Below are 11,967 nucleotides of genomic sequence, written 5' to 3'. Positions count from 1 at the left end.
CAGTAACATCTGTAGTCCCCAGTGTTGCAGTTTTGATATTAAAATTACTGTAGTCAGGCTGCTTTCTGTTAAGTTTTAGGATATTAATCATTTGATGCATTCCCCTTTCTGATCTTTTACAGTGGCCTCTAGAGCTCTCTTCCTCAGAGAGGTTCCAACAGCATGCTGTTGGTGCAAACTGAAGCATTCAGCCCTTCATAGAATCAATGGAGTCTAATAACTTTATTGGCTAAACATCCTTAAAAAGATTCTGGGACATTCACTGATTGACACTATATAATTAATTCTCCCGTTGCTCTGTATTCTGTGTACAGAGTGAACTGTATTACTTTCTAATCCCATCCTCTTCTTCAGAGAAGCCTGTTCAGTTCTCTAAGGAAATATCTATTCAGACCCTACATCTTCAACCCTTATCTGAGATAAACCACCACACTTTTAAGAAGAATCTTGGCTCTAACTGAAGTATTAGGAAAAATACTACATGTTGTTTTGGGTTTTGTTTGGGTGGTTTTGTTTTGTTTTTTGTAAACTGGGCTGCTTGGGTGCTCAATACGTTTCTTGATGGGAATAATAATAGTACACCTAATACTTTAAAAGGTTATAGGACACATTTTCAATGGGAATTATCATCCCACTATCCTGAAGATAAAATATGGATAAATGTGCTTGAGCAAAAATGAGATATAAAAATATCTCCAAGAGAAGATAAAATTCGTAGGAATCATCATATAAGACCCCAAAGTAATCTCAGATCTATATGTTAGAATTGAGCCCCTTCACTAAATTAAAAAATTTGGAATAGCATTCATAGTTTTTCTGTAGTTACCTTTTCTTACCTTATAGCTGAACATCAGGAAGGACATTATATTCTCATGTATTTGGTAACGTCTTACTCAATAACTAGAAATTTATTGAAGTTTGTACTTCTGAGTAGCATTAACAGGGAGATAACTGCTACAGATTGTGCCCAGTGTGTGGAACAGGCTGTTTGGGGGCTAGCTTTGTCAGCTCTGTCTTTGTAGATGAAAAACAGTTTTCACTATGGAAAATACAGTAATGTAAGGAAGAATGTGAAAGTCAAGAGAACGTTTTTCCCAGTTGTTTTTGCTTGTCAGTTAGCAGGATTTGTTTTTCTCTACTGAGTGAGGCCTTACGGGCACTGGGAATAAAGTGCAGCATTTTTTGTGGTCCCACTGAGAAAACCAGTTTCGGTGCTCTGAGAGGGTCCATTACTGGCCTCTTTTTTCCCCACTGAACCTGAAGCTTACTCGGTTTTGGCTTGGTTACCTGCTAGTGTGTGGCAGACCATCCTGCAGTCTCTGGCTGAGTGACTGTGTCTGCCTTACATAGCAACAGAAACAAGTCCTGTCCTCATATAGGCCTGCAAATTACCAGTGTGTATTCAAATTGTGCCTTTCCTGTAAATAGTTGTTTTCATTTCAAAGCTGTTTTTGTAACTAAGAGTCTTTGACTTTTATTGATGATAGCTAATTGTTATGGCAGATGAACTCACTGTTGAGAACAAATAGTGTTTCAGCACCTCTGGAAACAATACCATGTTATGTTGCGATGTGTTTGGGTAAACTTTGGACACCAAGTTAAGGCTTGCTCTCATTCTACCTAGCTTCAGAGGACAGATTCCCTAGTTCTTTACCTTTCTAAAAAATGATAATGCATCAAAATGAGAGCTGTATTGCACATGCTCTCCCCTGATATAACAATTGCTTTATTCTATTGTAATTCCCATGAAAATTGAAATACTTGTATGTTAACAATAAAAAGAAAAATCAGGACCCTTCTACCATTAGAAAATCTACAGCATCTTCTAACAAGATCTTTTCTTCCTTTCCCTCTCACACAGCTGAGTCAGTCTGTGATGAGGCTTGTAGTTCTTATGTTTCCTGAAACCCAATGTGGACAGCAGGTTCAACTTACTGAGCTTGAAACCATATGTGACTGAAAACATTACCACAACAGCCTTCCTAACATCACTTGTGGGTGGAACAAGGACAGTCAACGTGTATTATGTCACCTTCCTCATCAGCCTGCAGTCCAGGTCTGCTGAGGTTTAGATTCAGAGCAGTATAGGCCAGCATTCAGCTACGTTCTTGTGCTAAGGTGTGAGTCACAACCAAAGCCAGCAGCAACAGTGGAAAAAATGGGAATTTGTAATGATGAGAGATGATATTGACAGTCTGACATGGCAAATCCTTGTTTGCAGTGGGAATGACTTGCAGTTAGCAGATAAGGTCAGACAGAGGATGTTTCCTATCCAAGGCATCATCAGCTAGAGAAAATGTTGCTGCTTCACCCCTAGGCAATTGGCCTTGTCGTCCACACCTGCCTTTACTTTTTTTCCCTGATAGAAACCTGACCTTTTTATTCTTGAAGCCTGTATGCTAACTATACACGTGTGTATGCCCAGCAAAGAGGGTAAAGGGAGGAAATGTGAGCTTCCATTACCTGAACAAACATTTACATTTCTAAACAAATCAACCAGTTCCTTAGTTTGTTCCATAAGGTATTCTGGTAAGTAAATATCTTATTCTTGACTGGATTCAAAGCTGTTTTGCCAAGGAAGGTTCTGCATTAAGATTTAAAAGACTTGTATAAATATATCACCCTCCAGTGTTTGTTTTTGGTTCTACCTTTGTGCTATTCCTGAATCATCCCATCTGTGGTCTGCATCAATATATGCATGATGTACCAAAGGTCACTGATCCCCAGGGGAAAACTGGGCTGTGTTTTGTTGAGAAGGGAGTGCAGCTGCTTCTATTACGCATGCTCCATGGCTCATCCCTCTCAGAGGAGGCATGGAAGAGTTTCATAGATTTTTTTGCCATTAATTTCTAACAAAGATGTGAAGTTTTGATGTTCCGTTTCAGCCTTGAATTGACTAGCTAAACAAGCATTGTGCTGTTTGAACCCTCTTCAAAAACACTTGAGGTGATCCATTCCAGATCTATAACAGAATGTCATAACCTCTTTGGATATGTCACAACCCAACTCTCTATATTAATTACATAAAAGTGGCTCTCTTTTTTTTCACTCCACTTTTACCAAATTCGTCCCTGTATTCATGTGAAGGAAACGTTTTTATACCTTTAAATTCCAGTTACACTCTAAAGAGTGAAGCATAGCAGAAGTGTAATTCAGTGTCACCTTTTTTCTCCCTGAAGGAATCAGTGAGCATGCAAAGAGTGCAGGGAGACAGTGCAAGTTCCTGCTGTACCTTTAATCCACTAAAAGAATCTTTTTCTTATGAATAATATATGTGAAAGAAAGAGTTTCAATGGATTGATTGGTTCCAGGTGCTCTAACTGTGCACCTCAAATGAGAACAATGAAAGCAGAATTTTAAGGGATTGGAGAAAGAAAAGAATATGTTTAATATGCTCTTTCAAAAATAACTCCATATCCATTCATTTTATGGGAACTAATCTAACCACACACTCAGTTTCTGCACTAATCTAGGATTTTGAGTTTTTGTCAAGTATCCCTGCTGTACTTCTATCAAGAAGTTTCAATAAAATGCCTGAATAGAAAGTAGGAGACAACTCTGGAAGAAATCAAGCCATACAAAAAAAATAATTGCATATCATATTATAGTGACTGTATCTTATTGCACAATGAAACAAAAAGGACAGCTCAGTGATTTTGCAGTGCACTCTCCTGGCACTCAAGCCTTATCTGTGTCATACCTGCTATAATAGTCAATTAAAATAAATTAATTTTCATTTTCACCGTTGGTTGTGCTCTCTCTCCTGCTTTACGTTTATTGAGTTGACTTCCATGAGGTTTTGATGAATACTGGTGGAAAAGACAGCATACTTTCAGGTTTCTGATTTTTTAAAATAGGGAATAGATTGCTTGGAAGAATGGGAAGATTATTAAATATTAGTTGAGATAGCTAGAAATGGAACCTCTAAGCTCATGCTGACTCATGTCTTATTATCAGTTGAACTTTGTGTAATGTAAATCATAGAATCATAGAATAGTTAGGGTTTGAAAGGACCTTAACATCATCCAGTTCCAACCCACCCGCCATTGGAAGGGATGCCTAACACTAGATCATGTTGCCCACAGCTCTGTCCAGCCTGGCCTTGAACACCAGCAGGGGTGGAGCATTTACCACTTCTCTGGACAGCATCTTCCATTGCCTCAGCACCCGCACAGTAAAGAGTTTCTTCCTTATTTCTAAACTGAACTTTCTTGGCTTAAGTTTAAACCCATTATCCCTTGATTTGCTACAGTTCCTAATCAAGAGTCCCTCCCCAGCATCCTTGTAGGCCCCCTTCAGATACTGGAAGGCTGCTATGAGGTCTCCATGCAGCCTCCAGACTGAACAGCCCCAACTTTCTCAGCCTGTCTTCATATGGGAGGTGCTCCCGTCCCCTGATCATCCTCGTGGCCCTTCTCTGGACTTGTTCCAACAGTTCCATGTCCTTTTTACATAGAGCACACCAGAACTGCACACAATACTCCAAGTGAGGTCTCACAAGAGCAGAGCAGAGGGGCAGGATCACCTCCTTTGACCTGCTGGTCATGCTCCTTTTGATGCAGCCCAGGATATGGTTGGCTTTTTGGGCTGCGAGTGCACGCTGCCAGCTCATGTTCAGTTTCAGTGCCAAGTCCTGCACTTGGGCTATAACAACCCCATGCAATGCTGCAGGCTTGGGGAAGAGTGGCTGGAAAGCTGCAGCCAAGGGAACTGGGGTTGTTTAGTCTGGAGAAGAGAAAGCTCAGAGAGGGCCTTATCACTTTCTCCAGATACCTGAAAGGAGAATGGAGAGAGGAGGTGGCTGGTCTCTTTTCCTAAGTAACAAGTGATAGGACAAGAGGAAATGGCTTCAAGCTGTGCCAGGGGAGATTTAGATTGGATACTGGGAAAAATTTCTTGACCAAAGGGTGATCAGACATTGGAACAAGCTTTACAGTGAAGTGGTGCAATCACCATCCTTGGAAATGTTCAAAAACCATGTAGATGAGGCCCTTAGTGACATGGTTTAGTGGTGGACTTGATGATCTTAAAGGGCTCTTCCATTCTAGTTGAGTCTATTATTTGTCCCTTTCACTTCTCATTCCAGGTTGGTCTATTACTTGCGTCATGACTGTATGAAACCCACAGAAATAATTGAGGTTTACAGAACATAAAGATTCCATACCAGTGTATTAAAACAAATGATGTGCATCACCAAATCAGCATCTGTGATTTTGGAGACAAACAGAACCCATGTGTTTCTGTATGCGTCAGGAGAACTTGCAGAGTTAACTTTATATGATCTAACAACACACAACATTTATAGAATTGCAGCTGGCTTTTGACTTATATTCTTCAAACATAGACCATTTTATGTGCTAAAAATCCTGAGATGTAGCTGTTGGGAATAATTGTGGAAATGCAACTTCCCCTAGAAATGATATGCTTTTGAATTCAGACTTTGAATCCTTTTTGAGTTGTTTGAAGAATATAACCTACTGCTTAAAGAGAACCATACAGTTTCTCAGGTTTGTATAATTATACCTTCATCTTCCCAGCAAACTGTGGAAAGTATCATAATGGGATATAAGAGAATGTTTTAAGGGTGTTGGAAGCGTTTTTTACTCAGAAAAATCATTAGTAGTCCTTTGCTACTGTTTTAAAATATCTGTCAAACATGCAGAGAAATGCTTTTGTAACTTGTTATTTTTTAATTTTATTACAATCAGGTTAACACATCTTTCACATTCACATACAGTTATTATGTTAAGAAAATACTGAGGTCATGAAAGAAGGAAATACAACTATAGCAAACTTTGGGTGTCCTAGTAGGTGTTTTCCTGTATTGTTCACTGTGCTGTCTTTGGTTCAAATGCAATGTGCAGTGTTAAGAACATGGAATTTCTCCGTATTTGGAATTCAGGCTTCCTGATCAAAATGTGGCTTTTTGCAGTGAAAGCTATGAAACTGCCTATTCATTGCAAGTCTGCTAAAGACAGAGATGGATGACTTTGGATCAGTGATATGCTTTTTGTATATTATTATTTTACTGATAACGCAGAGCAGGAGGAAATTGGAGGAAAATTGGAACTTCTCAGTGCCAACATATGACCAAATTATGCAGACAGATTTGAAAAGAATTAATTAAAAAACTGAACACATGGCAAAGGAGATTTGAGGTTTGTCTTCCAAAGATTTTAACAGGTTCAGTTCTGAGAACAACCTAAGTCTTGAGGGCACCTATTCCCAATTAAGAACCTTACTGAAGGTCTATTAAAGTCATGAAAAAAGACTCCTATTGACCTGGATGATTGTTCAATTAATTCTTTGTCTGCTTCATGGCAGATCCCTCACCTTGTCATGCTGATCTTAGTATGAATGAGAGTGTCATTTTGGGATCAGCATGTACTGGCCAGCAGAGAAGAACAGCAGAAAAAATAATGGGATTCAGAGCAAAACTTTTGCCTTCCTTTGTAGCAGTAGATGTTACTTAGAGTTTTAAGAATGGATTGTTAAAAAAAAAATAAAATAAAAATCAGTTTTGATAACAAGACTTTCCTGTAAGTGCTATGCTTTTGTGATGCAAATTGATGTCATAATTCACAGATCATAGGAAAAGCATTTCACCATACAGCAGACTACTAAAGAGTGACCTCTCACTGGTTAGGTGTTTTCATGTGAGTGATTTGACAGCAGAACATTCTTGCTGAGTTTACAAACACCTTAAACCATAGTAGAAGGCAATTGAGTCAGACCAAGAACACAACATCGTCTCAGCATAGAAAATAGCATGCAGTACCTAATAGATTAAGATACCCATTCAGTGAAGGAAGTAAAGGTCAAGTATCACTGAGACGAGAGAAAATCTACTGCACATTGTGCTTATATTATGCTTAAATTAGAAAGCAAGCTCTGTGTCGAAAGTCTGTTCTAGTATTGTCAAAAAAGAACTTAATAGTACTAAGGATTTATATTACTTCGTTTATCTTTTTAAAAATAAAAATATTTATCATACTGAACTCACTTAAACAAATTTGGTTTAAAGGTAGTTATTTGAAGAGAGATAATGTTTTGGGTTTTTTTTTCTGCCAGTAGTAGTAGTATATGTGAAAAAGACAGTCAGTTCTGTCATGGATCAGGATGGTGTGGTTAAGAAATGGAAAACATCTCTCCTGGCAGGTTCTCAATTAATTTATGACACCTGGCTGGTAGAATATTGAGCCCTTAAACTTATGGAAGGTGACAGTCTGAAAATAAAGTGTTATGATTTCATCCACAGAACCCCCTTCTGAATTTCTTTACAGCTGATTTGTAAAACATTTTTATTTTTTAGTAAAGGATTTATTTCAGAAAGTTTTTTATAAATGCTTGGTTATACACAGATGACCGTTAATTCTGCTTGAAGTCTACCCAGAAATCTTTTGCATCTGTTACAAGACGGTGTGGTTTTGGTTTTTCTTTGTATTTGATGGGTAATTTAATCTACAAATGGAACGTGTATTTTGCTTGCATATTGTTTGTAGCAAAGGCAGTCTACTGTTGGTAACAGAACACTCTCCCACCTGCTGAAAGAACAGTAAAAACCTGCATTTTTGAAAAGGCACTCAATAGATGAAATGGGAAGACTGCTTCCACAACCCTACATTTATTCGTTTTTCTATACTGCAGTTGCCATTTAAATGCTAGAATGGTAGAAAATTTGTCATACAGCCCCTACTGGAAACAAGCTTCCTTGTTTACTACTTCCTTTTTTACTCACTATATAAACACACAATTGCAGAAATCCCCAAACTGGTTGTTTGCATGTTCCACAGCCAATGTCCAGAAGTTTTATTTGTTTTACTAGCTGTACTGAAAACTGCCCTACATGTGTGTTTCTGTAGATTAGCAAATCTATACAGGAAATAAATGCTCAAAGACAACACCACCTCCCCCCTACCCCCCCACCCCCCCAAGTTTCTTGCATATGCAAGAATGCTATATAATGTTTTAAAACTGGTCAGCTACAGTGCAACAGTGAAATAGCTCGACAGTAAGGACTGTACAATTTTTGCATCTCCGTTTAACCTTGAATGCCTTTCTGGGCGCTGTGCACTGAAAAGATAGCTAGTTTGTTTAAATGCTTTCATACTATTCTGTGTACCTACATTATGGGACTCGCTGCAGGATTTGGGGGAAAAAAATTGTGTGATTCAAGCTGCAATCTCATTGGAATTGAAGTAATTTGAGTAATGTCAAAGATTTTCAGAGACTTAGAGGATCTCTGATTTCTCCTGCTTGAGAAAGGCAGAATTCATATGCTCTATAAGCATAAATTAGCTAGTCTAATTAAAGGTTTATAAAATGTACAAACAAATTACTGTCTTCTTCCATATGAAACATTGTTACGCTGTTACGCCTGCGTGTTAAAAGACCACACACAGTGGCAGTGTGGAAGGATTTTACTACTTGGGCATAGACTGAAATGCAGAAAATCTGCAATCACTTGGCAGTTCTGGCACAGGCCTGCTTTTGGTGCAGTGCAGCATGTGCACCAACTCAGGAGCACAGAAACTTGCTCTGTCGGCAGTCCAGAAGGGCAAGTCCCAAGAAAAGTTAAATTAGAGGTGATCTATAAAGTTGTAACTTGCTGTGCTTTGGGTAAAAATAAAATATGGGGGGGGGGGGAATTAATTTTCAGGGACTTGCTTAAATACAGACTTTGAGAAATATTTGACCCTTTGGAGCTTTAAATGACAGTCAGTTTAGCTGGACCAACGCACTGACTCCACTTGATTGCATTTTTTTCTGTTTGAAAAGTTTGGAATGTCTTTATGCAGTATGGGAGAGCTCTACGCAGTACAAAGTGTTTTACTGTCTGGGCAAAATTTGTAGCAATACAGATGGGATGTGTGGATGGCCCACATTTAGGATTGTTAAAATCAGTTGTGAAGTGTCTATCTTATCCATTCGGTTTATTCTTTACAGGGAGAGAATTATAAGGGGAAGAAATAAACAAAACCCAAGACCGGCAAACCCAACTAAATTAGCTGCTTAGCAGACATTACTAAAATGTAATTGCATACAATTATCTTTAAGTAGACAGAAAAAAATGTGCCATTGGAGGTGTAATGTGAAGTTAGTTCAGACAGCTGTTCCTTTCTGCCAGAGCAGGCAGTAAATTATGTAAAATCGGAATAATATGAAAGCATGATTTTATTTGTTATATCTTAAGGTGATACATTAGTTCTCACAATTTATTGAGATATTGTATATTTTACATGGTACTGATCATTGTGGGAGAAAGTATTTTGAAGAAACTTACAAAAACTAGATTTAGTTTTCTTAATTCCATGCCAATTCTGTCCAACTATATTTTTAGTAGGGGATGTACAGTACCATTGCCATTTAGTGTAATGGTCTGGTCAAGACCTACATGTTCAGCCATGGCTGAGGAAGAAGTCAGAACACCTGTGGTGAGACAATGGCTTAGCAGCCTACTAGTAACTTCTGTACATATTTTAAGCTGATTTGTAAGAGGGGTCTTGTCTGGCTTCTTTTCTCCTCAGCTTTACCTAATGTCTCTGACCTAAAGAGACTGATGAAGTCTCCAAGTCTGAACCTGACAAAGCAGACTGGGACAGCCTGCAGACATTTTTAACCAGTAGAGCTCATTCTTCATAAACATGGAGCTCACTTTTGAGAGAAAGTAGGAAAACTTGTTTGTTCTATAAAAAACATTGTCTCAGCAATGCAGCACATAGATTTGCAATTACCTTTTCTTCTAGTAGCTTGGCATATTGATCTTTGGTCACTGCACTGTACAGTAGCCCATCATCAGTGAACTGTTACACTGGCATTTCTCTTTTAGAACAAGTTAACAGTGAAGTCCTAGCTCATTAATGTGAGTTTCCCTATTGATTTCTGTAGCACCTGGACTTTTCATAGTATGAAAAACCTTTACAGGCTAGAATAGCTACATGTTAATCACTTGTAATACCTGCACATTTAGAGAAACGGTAAATGTGTAATTCATATAATTTCAGGGGTTTTTATAAGTGATAGCATTTTCTGAAGAGGAAAACATATGTAGATAAAAGCTGAATAAATTCAAATAAGACAAGAAATGTCTGTCAATGAAGCTAAAGTTATAAAAGAGTATTTAAAAAAAAGTTGGAAAAGTAAGGAATGAGATCATCACATGTTTAACACAGGAAGAACAGGTGACAGTAAAAGAGGGACTGCTGAATATGAATGTGAACTATGCATATGGAATATATTGTGGTGTTTTTGTTTGGTTTTCTGTTCTTACTTTGTCTGTAGTGCTCATAGAGAGCTTTCAAGTAATCTGCAATCAGCCCCCTTGTAAAGATAAATCATGTTGTCTCTCAAAACAAATACACCAAAATGTAGAAAGAGACTGTGTCATTGTCTTTTAGAAATACAGGTTGAAGAAGACAAAGCCAAGTATTTTTTATACTTAATAAAAATAGCAAGTATTTCTAGTGCAGGTGAGGGTAAAGAAATGTTAAAAGCTAAAAACATGAGTATTCACTATGAGGTTAAATGTAGCACAAGCAAATCAAAAGGCCTCTCAGAGTTTCACATGTCTTGTAAAAGAAACGTTCCTGTAAAGCATATGTAAATCTAAAGAAAGAAGAATAGAAGAGAACGTTTGTCTAAAGTGCTTCTCAGGTGCACAGAGACGTATAATTTTCAAAGAAAATCTTATTTCTCAAAGTCACAGATATCTACATTATTAAATTGGTTTTTACGGAAACTTTTGGAAAAGTTCCGAACATTCATTGTGCACTACGTATCTCATTTTAGAACTGGCCGGACTTGCATATCCAAAGGCTAGAACACTGTAAAATATAATATCATTTATGATGTTTCCAGTAAAGGGAAAAAAAAAGATTTCTTTTTTTAAGTATTAAAATCACGTCAACACTCCATTATCTGCAATGAAAACAGACTGGAAGAAGCTCTCTTTTCCAGACTGAGGAAGAGTTTAATTCCATTGCTTTTGAAGCTTGGGGGCCTCTTTTGACTGGTTCTCCCAGAACTGCTCAGTGTGCGTGCTATGCAGACACATGGAGCCAGTTCAGGTGTCTCATCTGGGTCTGCCTGGCACAGTGAGACATTATGCAACCAGAAGTGCTGACAGGGCATGGCAGGCATGCCCAGACTGGCTTCACTTCAGCACATTACCAGACAATTTGTGTCCTATTTGGCTTCTCCAGAACCACATTCTGACAGCACTCCAGAGCTGGTATCACCTGGCCGGACCTGAGCCAGCCTGGTCTATATAATTCTTTTTTCTGCTCATGGTACCCATAACCCGAGCACTTACATACAAATCCAGGCTGCACACAATGCATGTCCAATTCTTTCTTATTTACAGAAATTTTTAGTATGTGATTTCAGAGGTTATTGCCTAAAGTAAGTGTTTAATTTCTCTGAAATAAGGAGGAGCTTATTCATTGATCATTGAAATAAGCTTTAGAAATTGCAAAAAGCAAAGCATCCCATTCCTCATAGAGAAAGGAGAGCTGGGCCAGGAAGCAACACCTGAGAATAACCACTGGACAACCACTGCATGTCTGACTGGCTCTAACCTTGTCTCACAGGTTTAGCTCCTTTCTGCCACTGTGTTAGTCTTAAGTGATAAGCAGAACAGGCCTTATTTTTGCCAGCTGTTTTCAGTGAGTCATGTGAAAAAGAAAATATTACAGAAATTAAACATATAGATGGCACCAAAACTTTGTTAAGTCAATCTGTATTCTTTTTTTGTTAGCTTTATCATTGCTGGCACGACAAGGCACACAGATAATACCATCTGTCTTAGCGTACATTACAGTATTTTTGAAATGCTATTGGCATTAAAAATTGTGGTAGAAAAGGAGAATTTGTCTTCAGTTGACCTTGCCTTTTGATCTGTTCAATTTCAAGTGAACCAAAAGGGAGGAGGAGAGCCCCGACAAGCATGGCAGCAAACATTGCTAGACC

The sequence above is a fragment of the Melopsittacus undulatus genome, chromosome 8, assembly GCF_012275295.1.
Source record: "Melopsittacus undulatus isolate bMelUnd1 chromosome 8, bMelUnd1.mat.Z, whole genome shotgun sequence".
Lineage (NCBI taxonomy): Eukaryota > Metazoa > Chordata > Aves > Psittaciformes > Psittaculidae > Melopsittacus > Melopsittacus undulatus.
The sequence above is the reverse complement of the archived record's forward strand: the minus strand, read 5'-3'. Positions refer to the sequence as shown.